The sequence below is a fragment of the Rhipicephalus sanguineus genome, chromosome 2 (assembly GCF_013339695.2).
Source record: "Rhipicephalus sanguineus isolate Rsan-2018 chromosome 2, BIME_Rsan_1.4, whole genome shotgun sequence".
NCBI lineage: Eukaryota > Metazoa > Arthropoda > Arachnida > Ixodida > Ixodidae > Rhipicephalus > Rhipicephalus sanguineus.
In genome coordinates this window covers 171,730,154-171,757,765 of record NC_051177.1, presented here as the reverse complement: position 1 = coordinate 171,757,765, position 27,612 = coordinate 171,730,154, and the positions used below count along the sequence as shown (strand labels likewise).

Here is a 27,612-nt window from a genome sequence, read left to right as displayed (position 1 = left end):
TTTGGCGTCCCAAAACGATTGGGGCCACTATTCGAAATCTCCCTAACACGTGAGAAACATACGTATAAACATGTTTAAAAAAATACGGGTAAAAGTAAACAAATAAACTTTGTTAGCATTGCTGAGTGTGAACCCCGGTCCCCATGCTTCGCAAGAAATTGTCATAACCACTAGGCTACAAACCCACTCTTGACGGTAGGAATAGAACTGAGAATATGTGAATGCGCAGTACCCGCGGGGCAAAACAACTACAAAAGGGGGACACTTTCTAAGAAGATCTCGTTCACTTTTGCGGTAGTGGAATAAGAGCCGTCTCTCGGACAAGATGTAAAGGCGACAAAGAGGATTGCATCCATCAGTTAAATTTGGACTTTTAGAAAATTTCGTTCCAAACTCATGTTTCCATGATCGCAGGATGTGCATTCCATGGGGCCATTTCAAACGCTGATGAACGCTAGAGAGAAATGAGGAAGGAGCTAACGCCGATTCCGCGCGAAAATAGCGTACCAAGAAAGGCTGCAGTCTACAATAAAACTCTACGCTCATGCACCACACAGGCAACTCCAAAAGGAGATGTTGAGTAGTTTTTTAATACAGCCCCTAAAAGAGCCTTATATCACCCAGCGCTCTACATCCTACCATGTAATGTTTATTCAACAGGCTGCCCAAGCATATGGCACGCTGTGACATATAAAGGTGTCAGTACTCGCATTTGGCGCCGCTGTCACTCCTGCCACTTCTTTGACTGCCGACTTTTATTCATTGTGAGATTATTCAGATGATTTTTCTTTGAAATATTCTGGAATATGTGTTATACAAGATCCGTTTTGAGCACACTCTCCTTTGATGTAAATGTACGCACGATCATGATTTTTCTTGTCCTCCGAGATCTGGAAAGCAAACAAATAGGCAAGGAAGTATAAGCGCCCACAGAATTAACTATTTCCGAAGTCCATTTTTAAATGTTTGCACTAACTTGCTTACATGATGTATAGTGCTATTTCGCTAAACGAAAAAAAAAGAACAGGAGTACCAGAAATATCTTTTAGGTCACTTAACATAAAGCGTGCTCATGATAGATAAAATTACAATTCATAAGCGCGAGAATGGCTGTATTCGTGACTATAAAGTGGTCCCAACGGCGTTTGCAAGCAACGACGTTGTCGTTATTGGCAGTGGTAAAGGCGCTTACGGACTAACTCCGACAGTCTATTGCTTGACTAAACAATGAATGACTGGCGGTCTGGAGAATGACCGCATGGCTTATGCAAAAGCTATTTTTAATATGAAGACATTACTCTCGTAGAGAAACAGCGCACAAAAAATATGCCATCTCTACGTGTAGTTCAGCTCTGCCTGAAAAGCGATCCACTAGGTCGCAACGGAGCCGCTCGCTCTGCCTTTTGCATTGCTGAGAATGCAACAAGCGTCAGGTACCCATTAGACGATGGTTACGATATACCCGCACGGCAAGAGGTGGAGTTCGTCCACGAACCCTGTGAACAAATGTCGTGTCAATACCGCTAGGTTGCTTCGAAAAATGCGGTCATCATTCAGCAGAGCGGTACCTCGTGCCTCGTGTGGAAAGCGGCGTCAATGAAAAGAAACACGCAATGCCATTTTCTTGAGGCAGCATTTTGATGAGAACTGCTCAAATTGTCATCTTGCGTTGTTGTGACCTCGTGATAAATCAGCAGCAATATACTCAGCGACATACTCGGCGCTAACGAACACCCTTGCGCTAACAGGTCATGAGAACTGTTTAAGCGCCGTTTAATCTAAAATTTTCGAACCCTGAATGTCACCAGTAACTGTCTGAGCACACGTTGGGCGGCTGTAGGCGTATTACTTCCTGCGTACACGTGATTGTCTTCGCATAATAATGATTTGCGCGGATATATACCAGTGTGCAATGAGAGAGTGAGAGAGAGAGAACACTTTATTGAAAAGAATAGAATTTAGCCAGCGTATAGGAATTCTGACATGCTATTCTGCGAGGTGAAGGGAAGTGGGGAGAGCAAGACAAGAGGAGAGAATCGCAAGAAAAGTGCTAAAAGCAGAAAAAAAAGCGAAAGTTGGACACTGAGTTTTCTGACCCTTCTGCGATGACGTGTGGGGGTACAGTCCTTCATAGTTTGCATCGTCCTACAATGAGGTCACACGTTTCAATGCTTCGAGTGGCAGACAAGGTAGAATTAGGGTTTATCGAGTTCACCGATACTGTTCAATAATGTAAATATAAAACCTATATCATGCCTCTGTCGCATCAGGGAGGGTAAATGGCCTAGGACACAGCCAAAGGCCAAATGTCTCGGTGGGATCGAACATGCAATGTTCTTGAAACGCACGCTCGTCGAAGTATGTTCGACACTCAAACAAGAGTCTCCACGGTTCCGATTGAGACACAGTCATTGCACTGGGGACTTGCCGCATGAGCAAATAACTGTAAACAGTACAGGCCCGCAGCCAGGAAGGAGGGGGGGGGGGTGAGGGCCAGGTCCACCTTCCACCCTTTACGAAATTATGATGGAGGGGGTGTTTTATCAAAATTAAATATTGAAAATAGATGTTTTTCTAAAATAGTCAAGGCCTTCAGCAAGTTCCCCCACCCACTCCGAAAGAAACTGCTGGCTACTGGCCCAAAACAGTAGTTAAATGGCTCACATCACCTGAAGTAAGGGTAACATACCTTCCCATAAGCTAGTCGAGAGTTCGAAGGAATACAGTCTTGTCAGGTAAAGACATTATTGTTAAGCATGTCATTTACGAATGTCAAGATAAAATTAAAAATTGCATTTTATTTTATTTTGATATTAGTCAGTGACCTGCTTATTAAAAAAAAAGAAACCTTCGTAAGCTGTGCTTTACAGAATCCGACAAGGAACCAAATCTGTGCTATTTTGAAGCTTATTTCGCTTATTTTCGTTCACATCTTTTTTTATGAAAACGTATTAGGTTACCAGAGCCTCAAAATGCCGCTTTATGTGTAAACTTAGTTGTTTGTTTTCGCGCTGTCTCATTAGGACTTTAATGATTGCGACCTAACAACTTTTGCGGAACTTACCTCTAAAAAGGCCTCGTTGACACCCATACCCGGCGGTGCTTTCTCTGATTCTGGTCCTGCCAGATGAACCTGCAGAAAAAACAAGCGATATAATTTCTCTGCATTGTGTGTATTGGGCTTGCTGCGACCCGTTCATAGTCAAAGCAGTGATGACGGACGCCCCAAAGCGGAAAAACAATAATTTATTGACTTGACGGCTCATACAGAAGGGTCAGTGCAATGCCCCGCAGACACGAGGCAGGGCGGAGAGAGAGAGAATAAACTTTATTGAAGAATTATCGCACGTGGCTAATCCCGGGTGGAGCTCTCTTGTAGAATCCCACTGACCACGGCGGCTCGCCGGGCCTGGTCTAGGGTCACCAGTTGGCTCCCAAGTGCCAGCTCGGAAAGCCGTGCCTCAGGACCACGTTGTGAGTATTTGTAGTGAGCGCACCCAACTAGATACTGCTTGGGCTGGCCGCTCGGTACGTTGTTAAGTCATGTGTGTAAGTGTGGCTGTGTGGTCACTACACCAGGGGCATACCCCTGTTGTGTATACCTGTGGAAAATTGCGTGTAGTTTTGATACGTGGTGATATGTGCTCGTTTGGAGGCGGCGCCAATTCCGGGCTTGTTGGCTGCTTAAGTTGGAATGTGGAGGGGCGTACTGGCGTCTTGTAAGGCGTTAGTTCTCCAATATCTGCCTGCTTGTTAAATTTCGTTCTTCATGGTGCCCTGTGAGATGTCCTGAGGAGAGTCCTGCGTTTCAGCCAGTAAGTCCGCGAGCTACGCAGTTTGTCTCCTCGTTCCCCCTCAGGCCGTCATGCCGTGGGCACCAAGTGACGCCTTGTGCCTCCATCAATGTGGGCCCCAAAATATCAGTGACGCATCTTGGAAGTGTGCCTCAGTCAGTCTGAGGCATGCAGAGTCGGCGTGTTGTTGTGTGGTTCAGTGTACAAACTGCGCAGCGCAGAGAGATTCCCGCGTGTCGGCGCCGCAAAGAGCAGATGCGGAAGGCCCCGCTCTGGGAAAGAAAGGCGACTCTGTGGTGACGCCGTCAAAGCGCAGGGCCGCCAAAGCCGCCTCCTTGCTTGTAACAAAAGGGAGGAGATAGGAGCTGAACGGGAAGACCGTCGCGCCGGTGGGACGACCGCGACACACGGACGCCTGGTTTCAGTTATTGTTTAGCATCCGCATGCACCCCTTTGAGCGTTTACCTGCGCTGCCGTTCCGAGAACCTGCTGCTAACAAGAAACACGTGTCGGCGCCGCAAAAGGGAACGCGAGGAATTGGTCTTGCGACCGCTTGGCCGGATGCGACCGGGGGATGTCTTTGTGTACAATCGCTGTCTGGTCGTAATTACGGAACTCGGAGCGTTCAGGTGAACCGGCCCCCAGCTGCATGTAATGACCGAGTGTCATTAGACTGGCGAGCAACGCACTATCGCGTACACATTTCACCAGTGGCCAGGGCCTGGGGAATTTCTGGCTGCTTGTGTGGCGGCTTCTTGAAAGAGACGTTGGTACTCGGGCCGGTTGAGCCCGAGCCGAGCTTTCGGCGCTGGCGGACGTCAGGGGCATGCTCAGACTATAACGTAGGGGAGAGTGAGATGACACGTGTTGCGCAGTGAACCTATCCCCTCGCGTGTTGTAGATTGTGTCGTACGTTAGACCAATGCCGTGTCTGTCATGAAAGTGTTTGTGCCATTGGTTGTGGTGATGCCAACCCCCAAGTGTGATTGGTTTGTTGAGGGACTCTTTGTCTAACTGAACGTTGAAAAGAGGCTGTTTTGGATGTGAGAGGAGAGCGGAGGTTCGGGCTTGGACCCGGGCAGACGCCTGAGCGTGGCAATAAAGCGTCTCTTCACTGGACAACGGCTCTTCCTTCGCGCTGCCACCGTGCACTCGAGTCATCGAGGGGCGCCGATTCGAACCTCAAACACCTTCCCCCTTAGCTAGTGTTGAAGCTAGCAGAGGATAGTAGGGAAAGGAAATTAACTGGCGCAGTCGACCCTAGGATCGGAGAGCCCGCAGCGAGGAAGGTGCTGAAGCCCGGCGAAGCTGTCAAGACGCTCGCTGCTATTGGGACCTGCTGGTGAGCTGCCTGAAGCAGTACTGACATTCCGAGCCTGCCGGTCAACTTTGGAGCCAGGAGTTGAGCGACACGTGAGCGCTGGGTGTCAGCGAACAAGGGCGAACCCGAACGACTTCGTTGAGCGACTGACGAGGCGCTGCGGTGTCCTGCATCGGGAGGAGAGCGGCAAGAGACGTCGACGTGAGGGACTGACGCAACGGCGAGGGTGGTCCGGTGGAGCACCGCGAGCATCGAGCGACTTCGTAACGACAAGCGTCAGAGACGGGACGGACGCAGCTGCAACCATAGGTCGGCAAACTCACTCATGAGTCGACTCACTCAGACTCACTCAGACTCAGATCGAGCCATGAGTCTGAGTCTGAGTGAGTTCGAGTGAGTAATATTTTGGTGAGTTTGAGTCCGAGTGAGTCCGGTTGAGAAAAATTTCAGTGAGTCTGAGTCCGAGTGAGTCCGGTGGAGAAAAAATTTGGTGAGTCTGAGTCCGAGTGAGCTCTCAGGGCAAAATATATTTCATGAGTGAGTCTGAGTGAGCACCACACTGTTTTGCCGACCTATCGTTATTTCTACACAACTTCACCATTACTATCAGCCCTATGTCGGCTCACGTTTATACTCCCGCCGACTCACACATACTTCAAAGCACTAGCATTGATACACCAGCTCTATATTTATCAATCAAAGGCGTGAGTTACGTATGGGGGGGGGGGGCAGGTTCACCTCCCCCCGCAATCTCTTTCACAGAAAATTCTTGATAAAAATATATCTGGGAGTTACCTCTTTCAAAAAAATGTCCTTACTGGATTGCAACCACTGATAACTGATATTTGAAGGTACGAGGTCAAAAGGTGGTGCCAAGTAGAGCATCAATTACGCCAGATATTGGTGTTAAAGAGCATTGACACCATGGTCAAGAAAGCCAATTATACGCTAACCGACTCATGAGTCGACTCACTCAGACTCACTCAGACTCAGATAGAGCCGTGAGTCTGAGTCTGAGTGAGTTCGAGTGAGTAATATTTTGGTGAGTTTGAGTCAGAGTGAGTCCGGCTGAGAAACATTTCAGTGAGTCTGAGTCCGAGTGAGTCCGGTGGAGAAAAAAATTGGTGAGTCTGAGTCCGAGTGAGCTCTCAGGGCAAAATATATTTCATGAGTGAGTCTGAGTGAGCTCCACACTTTTTGCCGACCTATGGCTGCAACTGACAACGACGGTGGGCGACGCATCACGGCAAGGTGAGGCTCGCTTTGTGCTCTCTCGGGGCCCTTTTTACTGAATGCACTTGCGTTCAGGCACACTCTGGGAGATGTCGGATTCAGAGGGAAATGTTATGGAAGGTGACAGTGTAAATGGATCGGATCGCACTCGGGAGTTGATGCTTGAGATAGAAGCATTAAAGCTCAAGCTTGAGCTGGAGAAGATGAGGTCGTCGCGTGCCTCTTCAGAGGAGCCGGAAATCCGGAACCGGCATAGTGGTATTGGATGGTACGCGAAAGAGCTGAAAGCAGTCCTTGCGCCCATGCCCACTAATGAGCCAATGATTCCCGCCTGGTTCAAGAATGTGGACGCCCTTTTTGCAGCGTTGAGCATACCTGAGGAAGTGCAGGGCACTGTTATATTGCCATTCTTAAGTGACAAGATGCGGACATTCGTTGCCAATCAATCGGAGGCTGGGGTAATGGCGTACCCAGATCTAAAATCTAAAGTTTTAAAGGAACTGCGGATGACTCCAAGTGAGTACCGCCGAATGTTTCTAGAAATTAAAAGAGAGGCAGATGAGTCTTGGAGCCAAGTGACAGCACGCCTGGAGACAATGTTCACATACTACCTCAGAAGTAGAGAGGTGCAGTCATTTGAGAGCCTTCAGGAATTGCTGATAGCAGGTAGGCTGAAGCAGTTAATGTCAAGTGATCTCCGCTCACTGGTCACTCAGCAGGAAGTAAAGGGCTGGTTGAAGCCCAAGGATATAGCGGAGTTAGCCGCAAATTTTGAAGAAAGCCTCGACGGCAGCAGGCAGAGCAATTACCGCGGCACTGCAGTAAGAAATCAGAATTATAGGCCGCACCCCAAACAATCCACTGGTCCAAACTTCAGCCCTAACTCAGGAGTATGTTTTGGATGCGGACAAAGGGGCCACTTTCAAAGGGATTGCGAGTCTTCACGAGACACTGCCGCTAAGAAAGCAGAGGTTGCGTGCGTAGCTCCCCAGAAGGAAAGGTCATTTGAGAGACCAGCCACACCGTCGCGGTACCCTGCCTTTATGAACAATTCACTGATGGGAGATCCAAGGATCGAAATTTTCATCGGAGACAAGCCCTGTTTCGCGCGCATTGACTCAGGTGCGGATATAACAGTGATACGGGCGAAGGAGGTAACTGCCGAGATTTTGGGTCAGAGTAGTGGCATAATAAAGCTAACTGGTGCTTTCGGTGAGGGCGTTACAGCGCGCCTAATGTATGTACCTCTCGGCCTTCCACACTCGTCAGGGAGCGCTACTCAGCGTGTGACTTTACTTTGCGCCGTAACTGATCAGTTGAGTACCAGTGCGTCCGTACTACTTACTCCGGAAGATTACGAATGCCTTCGTCTTTGCCGTCAAGAGTTAATGAGTGACCTGAAGGAGTATGATATGGGAATCAGCTGCACTACACAGGAGATGGCACCGGAGCAGCATTTACCATTGAGAGACCAAGAGCAGGTGTCTCAAGGCTCTAACCCTAGTGCTAACGCCGTGCAGCGCACATTAGAGGAACCACCAAGCAGTGAGCAACAGGTACCTAACACCGAGGGTGAGGCAAACACCTCGTTAGAAGATAAAGGAGAGGAGGAGCAGGACGCACAGGCGTTGGAACCGCAGGCGTCTAATTCCACGTCATGTTTGGAGCAGGGTCAGTTAGAAAGTCAGAATTCTGTAGGAGAAGATATTATTGAGAACAGCGAGCGGCTTGGGCCGGTCACTGAGAGTTCTTTCGCAGAGGAGCAAAAACGAGATGAGTCACTGGCCGATGCTTGGCGCCAGGCAAAAGACGGGTCGCACGGCATGGTAATTGACGGTCAGTTGCTCTATCATAGGGAGCAGTTAGACGGGAAACAGTGCCTCCAGTTAGTAGTACCAAAGTCGCGCCGAGCCGAAGTGCTGGAGTTGGCACACGACAGCCCTTGCGGTGGTCACTTCTCAGAAAAGAAAACGAAAAAGCGCATTAAAGCCTCCTTTCATTGGCCATCATTGGGATCGGATGTAAAGCGCCATTGTCAGAGCTGTCATGGGTGTCAGGTTCACGCGCGTCGGCTTAAGACCGATCAGGTGCCTATAACGCCTTTGAACAGACCGCAGACACCTTTTGAAGTAATTTATCTTGACTGCATAGGCCCCCTTGAGCCAGCTTCCTCGCGAGGTCATAAGTATGCTTTAAGTGTTGTTGACCTGTGTACACGGTGGGCAGAAGTGATTCCACTGCGGGCATTGACAGCCAAGGCAACGTGTCAAGCTCTAATAGATGTGTTTAGTCGCTGCGGAACGCCTGAGCTGATATGTAGCGACCAGGGGCGTAGCCAAGGGGGGGGTTGGGGGGGTTCAACCCCCCCCCCCCCCGAAATTTTTCAATTTTGCTTGCGCATATAGGCACGAACACATACATACACACGCACGAACATACATAAAGTATGGTTGAACCCCCCCCCGAAAAAAATTTCTGGCTACGCCCCTGGTAGCGACCAAGGGACAAATTTCACTGCCAAACTAACGGTGGAGCTCATGGATAGGTTAGGTGTAAAAATGAGGTTCGCGACGCCCGATCACCCGCAGAGTAACGGCATCGTGGAACGCTGGAATGGGACGTTCAAAGGTATGCTGCGCCACGTAATCGACACGCACGGGAGAGATTGGGACCGCTACGTGCCTTGCTTGCTGTGGGCATATCGCGAAGTGGCGCATGACATTACGGGGAAGTCACCGTTCGAACTTATGTATGGTCGCGCACCACATGGGCCCCTCAGCATTCTCCGTAAATCGTGGACTGGTGAGTGGACTCCTCTGATTGGGCTAAGCAAACCAGCGGCAGTCTACTTGAAAGAGCTGAGACAACAAATGAGTGAGGTCGCAAAAGTTGTGGATGAGCGCAGCAGCGAAATCCAGAAGCTTTATACACAGCAGTATAACCTTCGCTCCACCCGGAAGGAGTTTTCAGTGGGGGATCAAGTCCTCGTCATGCAAAGTGAGGGCGGCAGCAAATTGCAACCGAAGTGGCAAGGACCAGTGGCCGTAAAAGAGAGAACGCGGGCCGACAGTTACGTTGTAGTGGACGCAACGGGTGCTGAGAGGCTAGTTCATGCTAATAAGCTCCGACCGTATCACGCGCGGGCTAACAATGTAGGGGTGGTATTCGAGGCTGACGCAGAGTTCGGGAACATCGAGATGGCACCGCATGCTGTAAAGTCGTGCGGCCAAGTTTCTGTGGCTGCCCAAGCAACTGATTTAAGTTCTAGCCAAAGGGAGGAACTCAGTGCGGTTCTTCATGAGTATAGAGAGGTGATGTCGGACCGGCCTGGCCGAAGCAAGTTTGGTGAGCACAAAATCACATTGTCACCCGGTGCTAAGCAGACACGACCACATATGTATAGAGTACCAATGGCCTTAAGGGCAGAAGTTGAACGGCAAATGCACGAATTGCTGGCGTGGGACTTTATCTACCCCGTGCAGAGTGCCTTTGCCCATCCAGTGGTATGTGCGGCCAAACAGGACGGATCCATCAGGATATGTGTAGATTACAGAAGCTTGAACTCCGTTACAGAACCTGACCAATTCCCTATGGGAAATGTGACCGAGCTCTTGTACTCTATAGCCAGGGCAAAATATATATCAGTATTAGACATGACCCGCGGGTATTGGCAAATACCGCTAGACGAAGAATCGCAAAGGTTGACAGCGTTTGCAACACCCAGTGGCTTGTATGCATGGAAGGTTATGCCTTACGGGTTGAGTAATTCTGCGGCAACGTTTCAGCGAGTAGTAAATGAGTTGCTCAGCAACCATCGTCAGTATGCATGTGCTTACATTGACGATATAGCTATATATTCTGAGACATGGCAAGACCACATGCGCCACCTACAGGCAGTATTGCGAGCAATTCAGGAGGCAGGCCTCACGGTAAACCCGGCAAAATGCAAGTTCGCTCAGCCACAGGTCAAATATCTCGGACACGTGGTGGGGTCAGGTTTACACGCTCCGGACTCTGACAAGGTACGCGCTATCCAACGGCTGAAGCCGCCTACGACAAAACGCGAACTGAGGAGTGTCCTAGGGCTTCTGAACTACTATCGGGACTATGTGCCGAACTATTCAAGGCTCGTCTTGCCCCTAACAGCACTCACAAACAAAAGGGTGCCGAACACACTGCCGTGGAACTCGGAGGCACAGGTTGCTTTCGATTCAGTTAAAGAGGCCCTCGCGTCAATTCCTGGGATGACAGCACCAGACCCCAGCAAACCATTTTGTTTGGCCACGGATGCATCGGAAACGGCAATTGGAGCTTGCCTCTCCCAAAGGATAGGTGAAACTGAACGGCCAGTTGCATTCCTTAGTAAAAAATTGAGCCCGTCGCAACAAAAGTGGTCCACAATTGAACGGGAGGCGTTTGCAATTGTGTGGGCGCTAGAGTCTTTGGGTACGTAGCTATTTGGCACAAAGGTCAAAATAATGACCGACCATGACCCGCTGACTTTCCTGACTCGCGCGGCCCCCTCAAGTGCTAGGCTAACGCGGTGGGCATTGGCGATCCAAAAATATGACATAGAAATTGTTCATATCAAAGGTGCGCTGAACAAGGCTGCTGATGCTCTCTCGCGTCTCGGATGATCATTTGGGTTGTGTTCATACAACCGTTATGTCAGTAGACTGTTATAAATGTTATGTAAGTAGCCTGTTATGTTTGAAGCAGACTGTTTATTACTTTATCGGTAGCCATTGAACTAGTTACTCTGGATCGAATGAATGAGCAAGTTTTCTTTTTGCATTTCGGATATAAGTGTCAAGTGCTTGTAACGTAGCTCAGAAAGACGAACATTTGTGTATATATGAAAATGTCTTGTTATCGTAGGCATTCCTTTTGTTATTGCAGTGTAGACTTACCCTTAAGTCATAGAACTGTGTGCATAGGTGTATCAGATTTGTTTTGTAGGGCCAGTGTTGCTATGTAACGAAGCGATGTTTTGGGGAATGTGTTGATTCTTTTTCGAACCGGGTGCGATCCTTTGAGCCTAAGATAGAGCTGACGCGGAGTCCGTCGCCTCCTTTGAGTGTGTTCTGCGGGGCCTGAAGGGCGCACAAAGTGAGTCTCACGTGTTGGGACAATGATGGTGCGGTGAATGTGAGAGACACTATGCAACAGGACTCCGGAAAGGTTGCGTGCCTTGTGTCAAGCTACCATGAGCTCATTAATACTGTTGATTTCATTCAGAGTGTGTCATAATTGTTGGTCGTCGCACGGATTTTGTTTGTTTCTTCTCCGCAGTATGTCGAGAAAGTTGTTATTTTGAGTGTGAAATGGAAATTGGTCCAGCACTTGCGTGCGTGAAGAGTTTCGTATTTATTTTGTGCGGTGTTTTTTTTTTGTTTTTTTTATCGTGTTACGTGGACATCGAGTGTCCAGTAACACTCTTGAGGGGGGAGGAGTCAGTCTGAGGCATGCAGAGTCGGCGTGTTGTTGTGTGGTTCAGTGTACAAACTGCGCAGCGCAGAGAGATTCCCGCGTGTCGGCGCCGCAAAGAGCAGACGCGGAAGGCCCCGCTCTGGGAAAGAAAGGCGACTCTGTGGTGACGCCGTCAAAGCGCAGGGCCCCCAAAGCCGCCTCCTTGCTTGTAACAAAAGGGAGGAGATAGGAGCTGAACGGGAAGACCGTCGCGCCGGTGGGACGACCGCGACACACGGACGCCTGGTTTCAGTTATTGTTTAGCATCCGCATGCACCCCTTTGAGCGTTTACCTGCGCTGCCGTTCCGAGAACCTGCTGCTAACAAGAAACACGTGTCGGCGCCGCAAAAGGGAACGCGAGGAATTGGTCTTGCGACCGCTTGGCCGGATGCGACCGGGGGATGTCTTTGTGTACAATCGCTGTCTGGTCGTAATTACGGAACTCGGAGCGTTCAGGTGAACCGGCCCCCAGCTGCATGTAATGACCGAGTGTCATTAGACTGGCGAGCAACGCACTATCGCGTACACATTTCACCAGTGGCCAGGGCCTGGGGAATTTCTGGCTGCTTGTGTGGCGGCTTCTTGAAAGAGACGTTGGTACTCGGGCCGGTTGAGCCCGAGCCGAGCTTTCGGAGCTGGCGGACGTCAGGGACATGCTCAGACTATAACGTAGGGGAGAGTGAGATGACACGTGTTGCGCAGTGAACCTATCCCCTCGCGTGTTGTAGATTGTGTCGTACGTTAGACCAATGCCGTGTCTGTCATGAAAGTGTTTGTGCCATTGGTTGTGGTGATGCCAACCCCCAAGTGTGATTGGTTTGTTGAGGGACTCTTTGTCTAACTGAACGTTGAAAAGAGGCTGTTTTGGATGTGAGAGGAGAGCGGAGGTTCGGGCTTGGACCCGGGCAGACGCCTGAGCGTGGCAATAAAGCGTCTCTTCACTGGACAACGGCTCTTCCTTCGCGCTGCCACCGTGCACTCGAGTCATCGAGGGGCGCCGATTCGAACCTCAAACACCTTCCCCCTTAGCTAGTGTTGAAGCTAGCAGAGGATAGTAGGGAAAGGAAATTAACTGCCTCTAAGGTATAAGTGACATGCAGCTTGTGAGTCTGTCAAATTATACGCTGGGCGCCCCCTTCTTTCGGCTTCACTGATTGCCAAGGCTATGGCTGCTGCCTCTGCACTTGATCTGGTGGGTAGGGACGCGCAGGCCACGACTTTGCTTTGGTTAGTCACTGCCAATGCATATGCTTGTTTTCTAGAGCCTTGTGGTGGCGCGGGATAAAGACTGGCGCCGGTAAAGTAGGCGTCTGGATCGCTACTTCTCTGCAGGAGTTTCCGTGCTCGCGCTTGACGCTTTTTGTTGTAGAGCGGGTGCATGTTTTTTGGAACTTGTTCCACGATGATTTGATCGCGTATTTGCTTGGGTACAATGACCGTCTCATCGCCACAATATTGAGGAGTGAGATCCCAGCCTCTGTAGCAGTTTTCTTCCCTGGTGCGCAGTGGTGAGTCGTTCTCGCTGTGCGATTAGCGTGGCGGCTGCCAATTCTTCATACGTATTATGCATGCAGAGTCCCATGAGTTTTTCTGTGCTTGTGCTGTTCGGAAGTCGCAGTGCTGCTTTGTATGCAATTCTTATGAGCCTGTCAATCTGCTCTATTTCGGGCTTGTGTGTTGCTTGAAAGGGAAGAGCAAATGTGACTCGGCTGTGAACGAAGGCATGTACAAGGCGTACCGTGTCTGCTTCTGTCATCTCATCATTACTTCGCGCAATTCTAGCTATAAGGGATGCAATACTCTTTACGGTATGTTTGAGTTTGCCTATTGCAGTCTTTACGCTGTTGTTTTCTTGCACGTGCATGCCTAGTATTCGAGCTACTGGGGTCCTATTGGTGATCTGTCCGGCAATTTCCAGCTGCAGCGCGGGTGCACGGTTGGACTGAGTGCGTGGGTGTGATTTGCGAATATTCCGATTTGTTAGGTGCGCATGACATGCCTGCTGCGGGGAGGTAGCCTTGAAGCATGTCTATAGCGGTTTGCAGTACATCTTGTCGTTCTCCACAGGAGCCCTTTGTTGCCCATAGCATATCATCGTCCGCCTAAAAGGCACAGCCCAGGTTTGGCACAGTCTCTAGCTGGAGGACCAGTTTCCGTAGGCCGATATTGAATAAAAATGGAGACAAGATGGAGCCCCGAGGTGTGTCTTTCAGTGGGAGGTCGTATGATGATGATTTGGTACCAGCCATGCCAATCCGCGCTTTGCGATGAAGTCCAGAAGCCGGAACAGCAGCGTTAATTTATTTGGGCAGCCGAGAAACCAGTCACCGGGGGCGCCACGCGAGTCGGCCACGCGCACCACGACTGCGCAGCATATGGCGCTATCTATAGCTAGCCGGCGTGCGTGCGTTCCCACAACATTGAACAGTAGCGTCGCGGTGGGTCTCCATGGCAAAGTGGCGTCTCCATGGCGACGGCCAGTAACGTGTGAAAGTTTAGCTTTTTGTTTCCTTGTCTTTTTGCGTTATTTAACGATTAAACATGCGCTTTACCAAGCCGCCCAACTCGCCACTCTTGCCAGCTTTCGCAAATTTACGAGGCACATCTGCGGCGAAAGCATTACTTTAATTAGATGTCCATTTAAGGTGCGCTGTGGCCTTTTTCCAAGTTCTAGTTATAGGCTGGTATAAAAAGTGCATTACGCACCGTGAGAGCAGGTTCGTTTTTTAAAACAGGTCAAGGACAGGTTGTCAACAGAATATATTCGTATGTATTATTTCTTGTTGCTGGCTTCAGCAACGGGAACTTTACTATAAGCATTCAAAGCTGTCTCAAAACATCATTTTAGACAATTCTGTAGAAAAAATAAAACTTTATTTTGCAGTTAGTGACGAAACCACGGCGTCGGTGTCGCAGTTTCACGTCAATGGGTGCAGAGTATTCATAAGAGTCGAGGCTGCTTCGACAGAGTAAAAAAATCACAGCATATCCACGGAGTGAATGATGATGAGTGGGCGAAGCTGCGGAGGTTCATCGGTAAACCGTGAATCTTCAGTGAGTTCTGCCCAGTACATCATCACCGACGTGAGATCGGGCGCGTTTATACTAAAGGTTCGATGAGTTATGACGACTTGCAGCTCACTTTAATTTTACATGTACGCTGTGAATTTTCATTGTTTAGAAAACCATTGCTTTAGAAAACATCTGGCGTCTTTCGTTAAGCAGCTGGCGTCTTTTCATTTTGCTTTAGAAACATCTGGCGTTCTTTCTTTTTGCTTTTACAAAACATCTGGCGTCTTTCGTTGGTTTATTTCATCAATCAACGGCGTTTTGAACAAAATTTTTATTGTTTAATGACGCAAAGGAGAAATCTCACCAGGCACTACCTTGGAGGTAAACAATGGCTGCTAATGGGAATGAGAGACAGAAGAAGTCGGCTTTTAGCTAACACTTACACTTCTACTTCTACTAACGTTTCCTACTGGAACATGCCAATGGCTGCTAATGGGGAATGAGAGACCGAAGAATTCGGCTTTTAGTTAACGCGCACGCTGCGAATTTTTTATTGTTCAACAACGCACAGGAAAAATCTCCCACCGGCACCACCTTGGAGGTCAAAGCGTAAGAATGGTTACGCACTACGACTACTACTACGACTACGAGGGACGAACGGGTGCCGCCTTAAGGAGCTTCGCCCCTAAAATTCCCCCGCGGTAGAAAATGCCATGCGCGGGAGGATCTTATCAATTTGGACTTCATACGGGACATGACGGCGACGGCAAAAAACCGTCGAGACTCTCCATATAATTGCTATCGCAATGAAAAACCTAATTCACGAGACTGTGTTACTTATTCACATGAATGGCAGTTTAGCTACGCCCGAGGATTTCCACCTGGACGTGTAATTCACGTACAAAAGTAACAAGTGGTGGTGTAAAACATACCCTAGGTAAGTACGTCAACGCTGGGAAAATTTGTGGTGTAAAACATACCCTAGGTAAGTACGTCAGCGCTGGGAAGTATCGAAGGTACATACATCTTAGGTACTACATTATACACTTTGTGTATCGTGTCTGTATCATGATGTCTGTGATGACATGCATCAGCGTCTGTATTTGGGATGTATCTTAATACACAATACGGCTATCGCAACGTCAGCGTGGGAAAATATGAACATTGGCTGTACTGTTGTCAGTAAGCCACCTGGAGAAACTAAAGGCAGTCACTTTCTTTAATCCTTCCACCAAAGCCTTCCAGCGACGGTATACGATGACCTCTGTGACTCCTATCCGGTGGAGCAAAGTCAGGTGGTGGCTCTCTCACGCCGCCTTGAACAAGCAAGGGCCTGCATGGGGCCATGAGTAATGGCTCTTAGACATCGGTGAGGGTTACGCGCGGTCGATTTTAGTGCGAGCTTTGAGGAGCTCCGCTGGGACTGTTCACTCTAATACACCACACCTCGTGAGACATGACTAGCGAACGACATAGGCTTGCGTTTCTGGCAGGGGTGAACATTACTCGCTCGTCATTAGTGGAACACTGCCGATTGCTCAACATAATGCAAGGGCATACTGTAAATTGTATAATTCGTCTAGCAGGCGTACTATGTGAAAGTGGGCAAATAAGTGCTTTTCTTCAGTTTCAACAACGTCTGCGTTTTAGCTTAAAGGCCAACTCCGGCGATTTTCGGCCATCTCAAAGTAATGGTGCTTTTATGTTCCTGAGACGCTCCTGTTACGGGCCCGATAGCAGAAATACTCGGCAAATTGGAGAATAACTTTAAATAAGCAAAAAGCGCAACACCGAAACCGAAACCCAACCGAGTGTACTGTCTACGTATGACGTAGACGTTGTTACGAACGAACCGGAAGTCGTGCAAGGCATGCCGGTCACGCCGTCGCGGAGTATGAAAACTGTGACAGCCGGTACGACCAGCGAAGCGCCGGCCAAACCAACGCTGTCTGTCGCCTTGTGCACAGCAGACGCTCGCTGTAGCGGCCTAAGCGCCGAAGTTAGCGGTGCCCTCGGCTACGTCACTTCCGCCGCCTTCCCAATACTGACGTCACAGACGCAATGTTGCCAATAAATTGGGAAGCCAGGAGGGCGTTTGCAGACAATCTTTAAAATTCATTTGCAAACAATCTGCGCATGTCTCAAGCCTGCAATTTGGCATAAATGACGGAAACGTGCAAAGGAACGTACCCAGCGAATTTCATTGAGATCCATCGACCTCGAATAATCGCCGGAGTTGGCCTTTAAACAGCGCAATGACGTCGTTACGTGACGTAATCTCAGGCTCGAAGGAGGTCAAGTGGTTTTTTGTCGGTTTGTGGACTTACGCGGACTGACGCCAACAACAAGCAGGTCTGCCATTTACAGCTCCGCTAGGAAAACTCTCAGTGTCTCTTATTCATAAGCCTAAAAAGCCTCGAAGGTGAAAGCTATCCGGTGTGGCTATTTTATCAGCATCATAATTGGCGTCGTCAGAGCTGGAGAGGTCACGTCAATACCTTCAGGCGTTGATGATGATGATGGTAAATTTTAGCTTTGCTCTTTGTAATGATCTGACAGATTTCAATGAAGTATTCGTTGCGCAATTCACACGGAGCGACGCCTGATGTTATTCTACGCTTCTGACACATAATATTACATCTGTTAGCGTGACTCCTTGCGCAATATTAGCGTATAGGTTATTTTCCAAAGCGGCTGCAAGCACTATCATGGTTATGTGGTAGAGTACTTCAGTGCCACTCAATGTATTTCGGTTCGATTCTCGGTCGAACCCTTCTGTGAGGTCACGTGGGTTTTTGTACCGCAAGTCGCTTTTTTCAAAGCCAGCGTATGTGAGGCCCTTATGGCTTTCTCCTTAAACGCAGAGGACGCAAGGTATAGTAATTGATAGTGTTTTACGCGCCGAAACCACGATATGAATATAGGTTACCTGGGTTCCTTTAACATATACGTAGGTCTAAGTACACGGGTGTTCTTGCATTTTGCCTCCATAAAAATGTGGCCTCCATGGGCAAGAATCGAACCCGCGTCTTCGAGCTTAGCAGCGCGACACGTCACTGCTAAGCTACGACGGCAAGGCACAACACAAGCCACCCTGGTATTCACGCGATGCGGAAGCCAGCCGCCACACGATTCCTTTGGTCAAGCATGAATGCAGACGTCCGTCGCTGGGCGCGAACCTGCCTTCAATACCAGTGCGCTGAAGTTCATCGCCACACCGTCACTTCAAAATTCCATTTCGGCCTCCAGACGCGACTTTTCCCACGCACACCTCGGCATTGTAGGCCCTCTCTCGTCCTCACGTTGGACCTGTTACCTGCTAACATGTGCGGATCACTTCACTAGACAGCCAGAGGTGATTCCCATTACTGACATCGTGACGTAGACACTTGCTACGATTTTGATGAGCGGCTGGGTTCGGCGTTTCGGATGCCCTTCTGTCGTCACCACTGACCAAGGCTGACAGTTTCAATTAGCCCTATTCACCGTGCTTGCCAACATTCCGGGCGCTCGACACATCCATACGAATGTCTACTATTGTTCCGCCAATGGCGTTGTAGGACGACTTCATTGACAACCGAAGGCTCTTCTCACCGCTTATCAGCCAAGGGAACGCTCGGTCGTCCACTTTCCCCTCACGCTACTAGGCATCCGATCAGTACAGACGACTGAGCTAGGCTGCTCTTCGGCTGAACTTGTCTACGGCGTTCCCCTGCGCGTTCCAGGAGAATCATTTGAAACTTTGTCGCCACTTTGCGCCCATAATGCTTCCGCCTACATTCGGGCGCTGCGTACCACGTATCGTGACCTAGCTGTTTTACTTGAAAAAAAAAAAACCGCGAAAGACAGAGGACCAGCTAGAGAAAGACACAGACAACAGCGCTGTTGCCTTTTATCGTATTTTACAGGTCGCTTGTCGTTTGCGGTGCTCTTATTTCAAGTATGTCGTACCAACTCGCCCAAGGATGCATTTTAGCTTGGTGCTGTAATTACTGCTGACCGACACCTCCGGTCAGGCTTTTCAGCCTTTTCCGGCCACGATCTTGATATCTGAAGCCATGTTTCTGTTCGGCGTGACTACGTGTGTCCACCTCTCAGCCCGGCCTACGATGGCCCTTTGCGCATTGTCCATCGTATGCCTAAGACGTTCACGCCAAACAACATTAATGGCCGCGAAGGCGTCGTGGTTGCCGATCAACTTAACCCAACCTACGCCGCCACCCTCGCACCCGCCGTCCCTTCATAATCACATCTAAGCACATACACTGGGCGGGTTCTCTAGCTTCAGCTCTACGGGGAGGAGTCCTATAGCGCCACACGCCTTGAGCATGGGCCGCATGCCACAATTCGCTCCGCGTACAGCGCTCGTGAAGAAGGAAGCAGTTAGCGCTCGGCTGCGTAGAACGTGCAGTGCGTTATGAAAAAGAATAATAGAACAGATCGACACACAGCGCTGTCAACGCTGGGTCTTACTAGCAGTAGCACTGACAATATTATATTGGCGACAGGACCAAACTAGGAATTTCATTTAATTACCACGCAGAAAGGGAAGTGATTTGCTTCTGAAGCCGAATGCCAGTTCCAGGCGAAAATGTATATTATCGCGGCCACCTACTAACCAGAGAAGCTGCGTCTTATGCAGACTGCTTTAAAAATAGCTATGAAATGAAAATTTGCTGGAAATTGTTTTCTAGAGAGATAAGTCTACTCCTCCCGCGACAAACCCAGAAAACGCTCTTCATTAATTTTTTAACTTGAAGCTCATGCCACGTCAATTTCCTCCTGTTCTTCCTCGCACGTGCGTCGCCACAGCAATAGGCATGCGCAGTGTCGGTTGGTTTCTTCTTCCACGCACCCCTCTTGATCGGTCGGCGAGAGTCACGAGCCGGCGGGCGCCTCGAGACGTCAACTCCTGTCATGTGACTACTGTTCCGGCAATGGAGGACAATAGGCACTGCGTAGGGGCACTGCGGTGCTGGGCAGTGCAGCGCTCGGCTCTGCAGTATTCAATGATCCAATAATCAGGAGGTGTCAATGCAGGGCCAAGAAATACCGAGGATAAGCGAATACAGTTATATCGGAGTAGGGGTAAATGATGGTGATATATACATGGTGGTACAGGAAAAAGCCTCGGCATCAAAAGGAAAGAGGAATCTGCAATAATGAAGCACAGAATGTTATGGGGATACAACAGGTGCGTGGTGCTTCGAGGTCTGTGGAAAGGTGTAATGGTTCCGGGGCTTGCAATTGGGAACTCGGTGGTGTGCATGACGTCAGGAGTGCAATCTGGAATGAATGTGAATCAAGGACTGTGGGGCGGCTTGCGTTGGGCGCTCACGGTAAGACGACAAATGAGGCTGTAAAAGGCGATATGAGATGGGCGAGTTTTGAGGTGAGGGAAGCTCAGTGCAAAATGAGGTGCGAAGAGAAGCTAAGGAATATGAAATAGAGTAGATGAGCAGAGAAGGTGTTCTTATATTTATATAGGAAGAGCGTTGGCAACACAGTGGATAAAAAGAACTAGGAGACTTACCAGCAAATATACGGTTGGCAGTGTAGGCGATATGCCAACAAAGAGCGTTAAGCGAAAAGTCAGAGAGGCGGAGAGGATTTATTGGATGGCAGTAAACAAAAAAAAAATGCGGCTCTGAGTAACTAACGAAGGGGCAAAAACGAAATTAGGAGGGAGGCATTTTATGTTAATTCAAGGGGAAGGGCTTTACTGTTTGAAGCGAGGTTGGCTTGCCTTAGGACGCGTAGTTATAAAGCGACATTCAGTAAAGAAGAAGAACGATGCTGTGGGGAACATAAGGAAGCGACGGAGCTTGTTCTGATTGAATGTGGATATATTCACCCAGGTGTATTTTTGGGCACCAGCCTACATGAAGGTCTTGGTTTTAGGGACAATGGAAAACTGAAGACGTCCGCGATATAAATAGGTAAGGCACGGTTGGAGTATTGGCGGCAAAAAACTAGGGAGAAAGGACAAAAATAAATAGTGAGAAAAAAAAGGACATTCTGCGTAAGGGGCCGAGAAGTGGGCTGAGAATTCATTTTGTTTTTCTATAGTAAGATCGACTTGATCGAATCAGACAAAGGCGTTAGGCGAACATAAAAAAAAGAAAGTCTTTTTTTTTCGAGTCTGGTGGCGCATGTCACCGCCCCGTTATAAAGGGGAGGCTCATAGCATCTATCCATTCTATGCCGCTGCATGAGCAGGAAAACTCGTAACTCGAGTATACAACTACTCTCCCCATCACGCCGCCTTGAGTTCCGGGCAATGTGCACTCGCACTGCACGTCGTCTCGCCGGTTTCGTGCTGATTGCGGCGTTTTAAGATCCGCGAGAATGAGGCTTCTTTTTCGTAGCAGCAATGTGGCGAAAGGGCAACGTCTTCTCAGCCGTTTAGGAGATACCGAGCATGTAACAGCAGATGACATCGTCCTCGTCAGGGTGAAGTGCGTTTCGCTGTTTCTCACTGAATTTATCTGCTACCAATTTGTGGTGGACCGGGCATTTCCATCTACAGTGCTTAGGCGTACTAAATATATCACCGCACAGCAGACATATAACATGTGTACACACATTTCGCTTGTACGTTCCCTACGATGTAGAACAGTACGCCAGCCGCCCGCGCCCCGCACACGACTGTCTTTATTCCAATTTCTTTTATCTGCTTAACAAGCGACGTGTATGTATGAGCTACACAGATATGACTGGTCTGAAGCCTTTTTTTCTCGTCAGGCACATCATGTGGTCGCTATGTATTGAAACATAACCGGAAAATACAAAAGCTATCTTTCAGAATCGTTATCCATATTTTAGTCATTCTAGAGATCGTTATCGATATGTTGTTGGAATCCCGACGTCAAATGTTCTTCAGAAATTAGCCATATATTAGATATGGGGAATGTCGCCTTTCAAATGGCAACGTTAGCTGACATTCTGTACAAACTAAGCCCCCCGTCAGTCTTACCTTCTTCACTGTGACTTTTCGTTACTGCATCCCGCTAGCTTATAGGAGACTGAGATCCCTGATATATAATAGCGCCAGCAGCGTAAGTACAGGGTGGCGCGGAATCAACTGACATTTTTCGGCAGGCTATATGTTGTATATAGAAGTAAGTAAGAAATTAGTGTCTATAAATAGGAGCAAGTGGGTCGCTTATTTACCACCAATTACGAGCTTACTTCTTCATGACTACATCTCGTAGAATGCCTCCATCTACAGCAATGCATTGTTGCAAACGCTTTTACAGCGAAAGCTGTTATGAGATCATTTCACCGGCCGTTTTTGGCGCCGTAGTTGTCCGCCGCCGCCGCCGCCGCCGGTGTCCGTAACCAGTATCGCTCGAAATAAGAAAAAAAACTAAATAAGAAAAAATTCCAGGATGAAACGAGGTTCGAACCTGGGCCGTCTGCGTGGGAGCCCAGTATTCAACCTCTGAGCCATGCTGGTGCTTGATACTGCTTTGCAAAAAGGTCCTAGACAGGCTTCACGTCGGGAAGGAACCACATTAGCATATGCAATATAGCGTGGTAGAAGAGTAAAATAAGCACCAAGCGTAGCACAACGCGAATTCTGTAACCAGGCGTCACACAATGCGAATTGCGCAACGAGCAGGTTGTTGAATGCTTCCAACCCATTACAAAGGACCCTGCCATAATTCTTCATCATCAGGCACAGCATCAACAAAGTGCGCATAATGCCTTACATGGGTTTAGCAGGTACCAACGCTCTCCGTAGAATGACAAAAAATGGCAGAGTGCCTGCTGGCCTACTTCTCAAAAATTACAATTATTTAGAGCGTAGTGGGTTCCTCGCAAGTGCACTTGGATTGGTTGCCAAGGAAGCCCATAAGCGCATGATACACTTCCTCTGGGTCTCAGTAAAATTACAATGATTTATAGCGTAGTGGGTTCCTCGCAAGGGCACTTGTATTGGTTGCCAAGGAAGCCCATAAGCGTATGATTCATTTCCTCGGGGTCTCAGTAAAGTTCTTCGCTCCCACCCCCCGTCTCTTTCCCACGTCAACGTATGTTATACAGTATGACGGGAGAGGGAAATAGCGACCGGGCGTCACCCAATGCAAATTACATAACTGGTGGGCCGTTTAAAGATTCCAACCCATTAGAAAGGGCTGAGCCATAATTCTTCATCGTCATCAGTCGTCGCGTGAACAAAGTGCACATAATGCCTTACAGACGTGTAGCTGGTGCCTCGCTTCTCCGCAGAATGACGAATAATGGCTTAGTAGGTGCTTCCTAACTTCACAAAAATTGTGATTTATGGCGTAGTGGGTACCTTTCTAGTGTACTTGTATTGTAGCCCCAAGAGAGCTTAACGGGCTCTAGAAACGCCGCTCTTCCAGCTTTCGCTGTGACTGTGCTGCGGTTTTAGCGCAGGCCTGGAGTTTTTTGAAGTCGCACACGCGCCTTCGTAGATCCTCATCAATGGCTGCAATTTCGTCACGAATGGCTTGCTTGATTTCTCGAACACTCATGAGGCGCCTCTGCTACGCGCGTTGTTTCACGAGACCTCAAAGCAAAAAGTCTGGCACACTGAGGTAAGGCGTCCGAGCTGGCTGATCGATTTCACCAAAATAAAAAGTAAAAGTTCCGCACATTTTACGAACTTATCTTCGCCTTGACATACCGCCGCGGCGCACGTCATGAAATTGCGTCCCCGCCTCTACTATTCCCCTCCCACTAACCACTTCAAGCCATCGCGGCGGCGCACTATTTACATTGGAGATGTGTAACTTGGGTGCGCGCCACACTCTGTATAGCTTCGTGATTTTCTAATACTGGTAAAAGACGGAAGTTGAAAGCATATATTAATTCCTGCTTCAGTGCCTGCGCGACCGAGACACAGGCGTGTATCTCGCAGTACCTCGAATGATCAGTGCACTTGTGAAGCCGGAATGAACTCCGGTTGTGTTCAATGCTTCGTGCGCATACTACTCATTTTTGCTGCACGCGTGAACTTGGACCATGCACTGCTAGCGCATGCAACAAAAATTGTTTACTTTGTTCAGTGTACGTCAGGAATCCTTGCCTGCAGTCTGTTTGTTTAGGGCCATCTATTTGGGAATCAGTAGAACTTGACTGGTGGAATCAGTCCCTTCCTGTCTTTACAGTGCCGTTATGACAGTTAACATAACAGTAACTACCAGTCTTCCATCGCGAATGAGAGAACGAGGCATCGCGAACGAGAGACGTTTCACGTGCTGCGCGAGCCTCGCAAACGCGGCCTTGCGTGAATGCAAACACACACAAAAATAAAGCCGCCGCATTTGCAGCGCGAGCGCGGTGCAGCAGATAGGGAAGCGAGGGGTACGAAGGGGTCGTACAACTTGAAATATGTTTGCTTTCTCCGGTAGGAGAATGGTAGGCGCTGGAGTCGGCGGAGAAACTTGAGCCGTTGTTTTCTATACGAATATAAATGTGGACAGCGTGCCGTTGCATGCCACGCGGTGGCGCCGACGCGCAGTACACCGGCGCGGCAAGCTTTCCGCAGTAGTTGCTGCTATCACTTGACAATCCTGGTTTAACCTCGTCATCCATGGTCTTTTAATTTATTTTTGGGATACCTACTCATAATCACTTATATTTATTAGTATAACACTTCATCAACACTTATGCTTTTATCAGCTGACGCACTGTTAATGTAAGCCCGTTTGATTTTAGTTCTTTCATGGGAAAGAGAATCTACTCACCCAACATTCACACCTCGGTGGGAGACGAATGCGATAAGTTGCTAAGGAGCTGGCACAGCCGAACTCACAGCCAACACTGATGTTCTTCACCTAAATGACAGAAAGTCTTACTGTTTGAAAACAGCATAAAATAAAGTTAAAGAGACACGGCGTGCAAACACGGACATGATAGAAAAGTCAAGACACCAGAAACGCCGACTAACAACTGAAAAGGCGCACAATAGCGGAAAAGAAAGAAGGCAGGGGGTTAATGATCAAATGTGAAAGTGCGCAAATAACTTGAAGATGAATTTGAACGGACATCCTTCAGAGCATTGCGAAGCCTGCACGTGTCCTCAACGTATGCAGCTTTTCTGGACACCAGCGGCCTAGTTCGCGTGAACGACACCACGTGGCGTATCGACCTTAAAGAATTCAAAAGTCCCGCCATGACGTATGCAGTGACGCGGCAATAAATAAAAGAGAATCAAAGAAACAGTACGCACGCCCCGAGACTGTCGCTTCACCTCAGTGCGCAGAAAAAAGAGCGCTGTGCGTCTGCGTTATCTCGACGGCGACGACTGGCAATGAATCGGCAGTTTTTCTAGACGTGCCACGTCCAATGTCTGGCCGTTATAGACGCGCCCGCGATGCATCAAGAGAATCGTGCTTTTATTTGTTTGTTTAGTTTCTTGCGCTGCCGTACCGGTGGGATATTGAAGCAGCATGCTGCTTTCCGAGTTCCTTTTTTCAGCTAGCGGGAACCATTATGTTTGGGTACGAACAGGATATTGTGGTTGCATAATAACTAAATTTCCTTTGGTGTACCACTTGGGTGATGCTTGTTTGCTCCTTGCGTTACCTCAAATTAGAACTGGATAAGTTTGAGAACGCTAGGAATGAGAGTAAAAAAAAGGAAGTTAAAGACAAGTTTTTATTTGTTTTCATTTAGTTCTTATTGAAATGTGGCTGCCACCGCAAGCTTGGCGCCGTCAAAGCAGGTGTGCAAAAATGATACAGTCGTTGAAAGATGATCTTGTACACCGGAAAATGTGAACTTGTTTAGTTTTTTTGTTACGAATGAACGTATAGTAGAACATATACGACTGACGTGTTGTGTAATAATCTCTAGATCTGCCGTCTATCCCGCTAAAAAAGGCACTTATCTATCATATTTGCATTTCTTCTTTCTCTTTCTTTTTTTCCCCCCCTTTTTTTCTCACGGTCGACTGACTCATATGCTCGAGGTGATTGTCTTGAATCCTGTTGGCGCAGATACACCAGTAGGTTACTCTAATGGGCTGGAAGTTCTCCTGAAGCTCTCCTTTCATGTTCTGTAGGCGCAGTCTCTTTCAACTTTGCACTACAGCAAGCACAAAGTCGATCGTGAATCACCTACTGGCCCAATCGTCCACTTTGATCAGCACAAAGAAATTCAGAAGAGCGTTTTTGCGCTGACAACAACGATTGTTAATGCAACATAATATAGTAACTATTCCTACAATCTCTCAGTCACTTTTTTATTCTGTATCACTCCTGATGTAGAATACAAAATGCATTTGACTTGCTCAACAACGGGTCACAAGACACATCAGAGAAAAGCGAACCCTTTAATTCCCCCTTTTTTCGTTCACCCAGCATATGAAAATTTCTTCAGTTGTGAGTGGAGCTCCTTCTGCTGCCACGAGGATGTGCAGGCGTTCCAAAGGAAATCTTAAGCCTTTCTTTCCAGGAGGTTCCCTTAAGAGAACAATGGTGTTTATGCGCACAGGAATTTTGATTAGTAGTTTTTCGCTCGTAGCAATGACTGAAAAATACCAGTTTCAGCCAGATAAAGCCTAGCTAAATCTGCTTTTTCCCTTAATATCTGCTGCTTTTCAAACAGTAGTCTTCTTCCTCTGAAAGCCCAACGGAAAATGACCCATCTCGAATAGAATGATTACAGCTCCGCTCGAGGGTCTTCAAAACCGGAGCTTTTTTTTGTACGTCATGATGCAAAATATCAGCCGCGTATTGAATCGTGGAATCTTTTGGCTTGATAGGAATGTGAAAGCTGCGAAGACATTACTGGTTGGGATTCTTTTTTGGCTCAAACGTGTAGGCACACCTTGAAAGTCCCTTCCACTGTATCGGGTAGTCTTGTATCTATTGTAGATAAGGAAATCATCGTAAAATAGATAGTAAGAAATATATAATTCAATATTAAATTTTACTGCAACATAAAAGTTGCAATAGAAATACGCGCGAAAGCGACTAAGAAAAATTATTAATATTTCAGAAGACACGATAACTGGCATGTAGCCTCGACTTTAATAATAGGGATATCTGCATACAGGTGTGAAGTCTGGTTAATGCGCATCAATAGCACAGTGCTATCATAGATGCATGCGTTTTAGAAAACACCCTCTAGACATGGTATTCCCTCTCAGCTTTGTCTGAGTGGAAATATCTCAAAGAATTGAATACCTGTCAGTCTGATAACATGTTATTTTTTTTTCTTAGATTAAGCCCTAAATCTGCCCTAAATGGTGGCTCTGCGCTGTACAGCGCACACGTGTGCTGTATAGCACAGAGCCACCATTTAGGGCAGATTTTGTAGTGACGCGGAAATTACCTCCTTGATAGTGAGAAAGTTCAAATATGTATACACAATAACTTTCTCAATATTTACTTATGGACAAATATTTGGGATCGTGGAACATGAGGTGAGCATTAGTGAGGTCACGCCTTTTTAGAGTAAATACTTACTCTATCACTATATATATTCGCGATGTGCTTTCTTAAAGGGACTGACAACCGATCGAAATGTGTCACAAGACACCGGCTGTGAATTACAGTGACATAAACGAGCTTTTTTTTTCACCATGTGATTAGGATTTGCATTGTTGAATTGCGCTTTGAAAGTCACAACGGCATGTCACGTTGCCTGACGGGCAAGCCTTCATAGTGCACGAATGAGATGTGCAGAATGCTGTAGGCAGTACGCTGCTATTTACTAAAGAAAAAAAATGCGTTTAAAATTAATCCGCACGTTATTGGGCATTCTCGATTTATTCTGTGCTTATAAAAGGGTAAAAGGAGTTG

At 48.1% G+C, this 27,612-nt stretch overlaps 1 long non-coding RNA gene across 1 annotated transcript; it reads right to left on the bottom strand.

The window, feature by feature from the left end:
- Positions 1-787: 787 nt before the first annotated feature.
- On the bottom strand, positions 788-24,634 carry LOC119383860 (uncharacterized). The gene is made up of 3 exons (XR_005181775.2): positions 24,550-24,634; positions 3,065-3,133; positions 788-890 (listed from the first exon to the last, which is right to left on the bottom strand). It is a non-coding gene; the product is annotated as an uncharacterized LOC119383860 (long non-coding RNA).
- Positions 24,635-27,612: the final 2,978 nt, after the last annotated feature.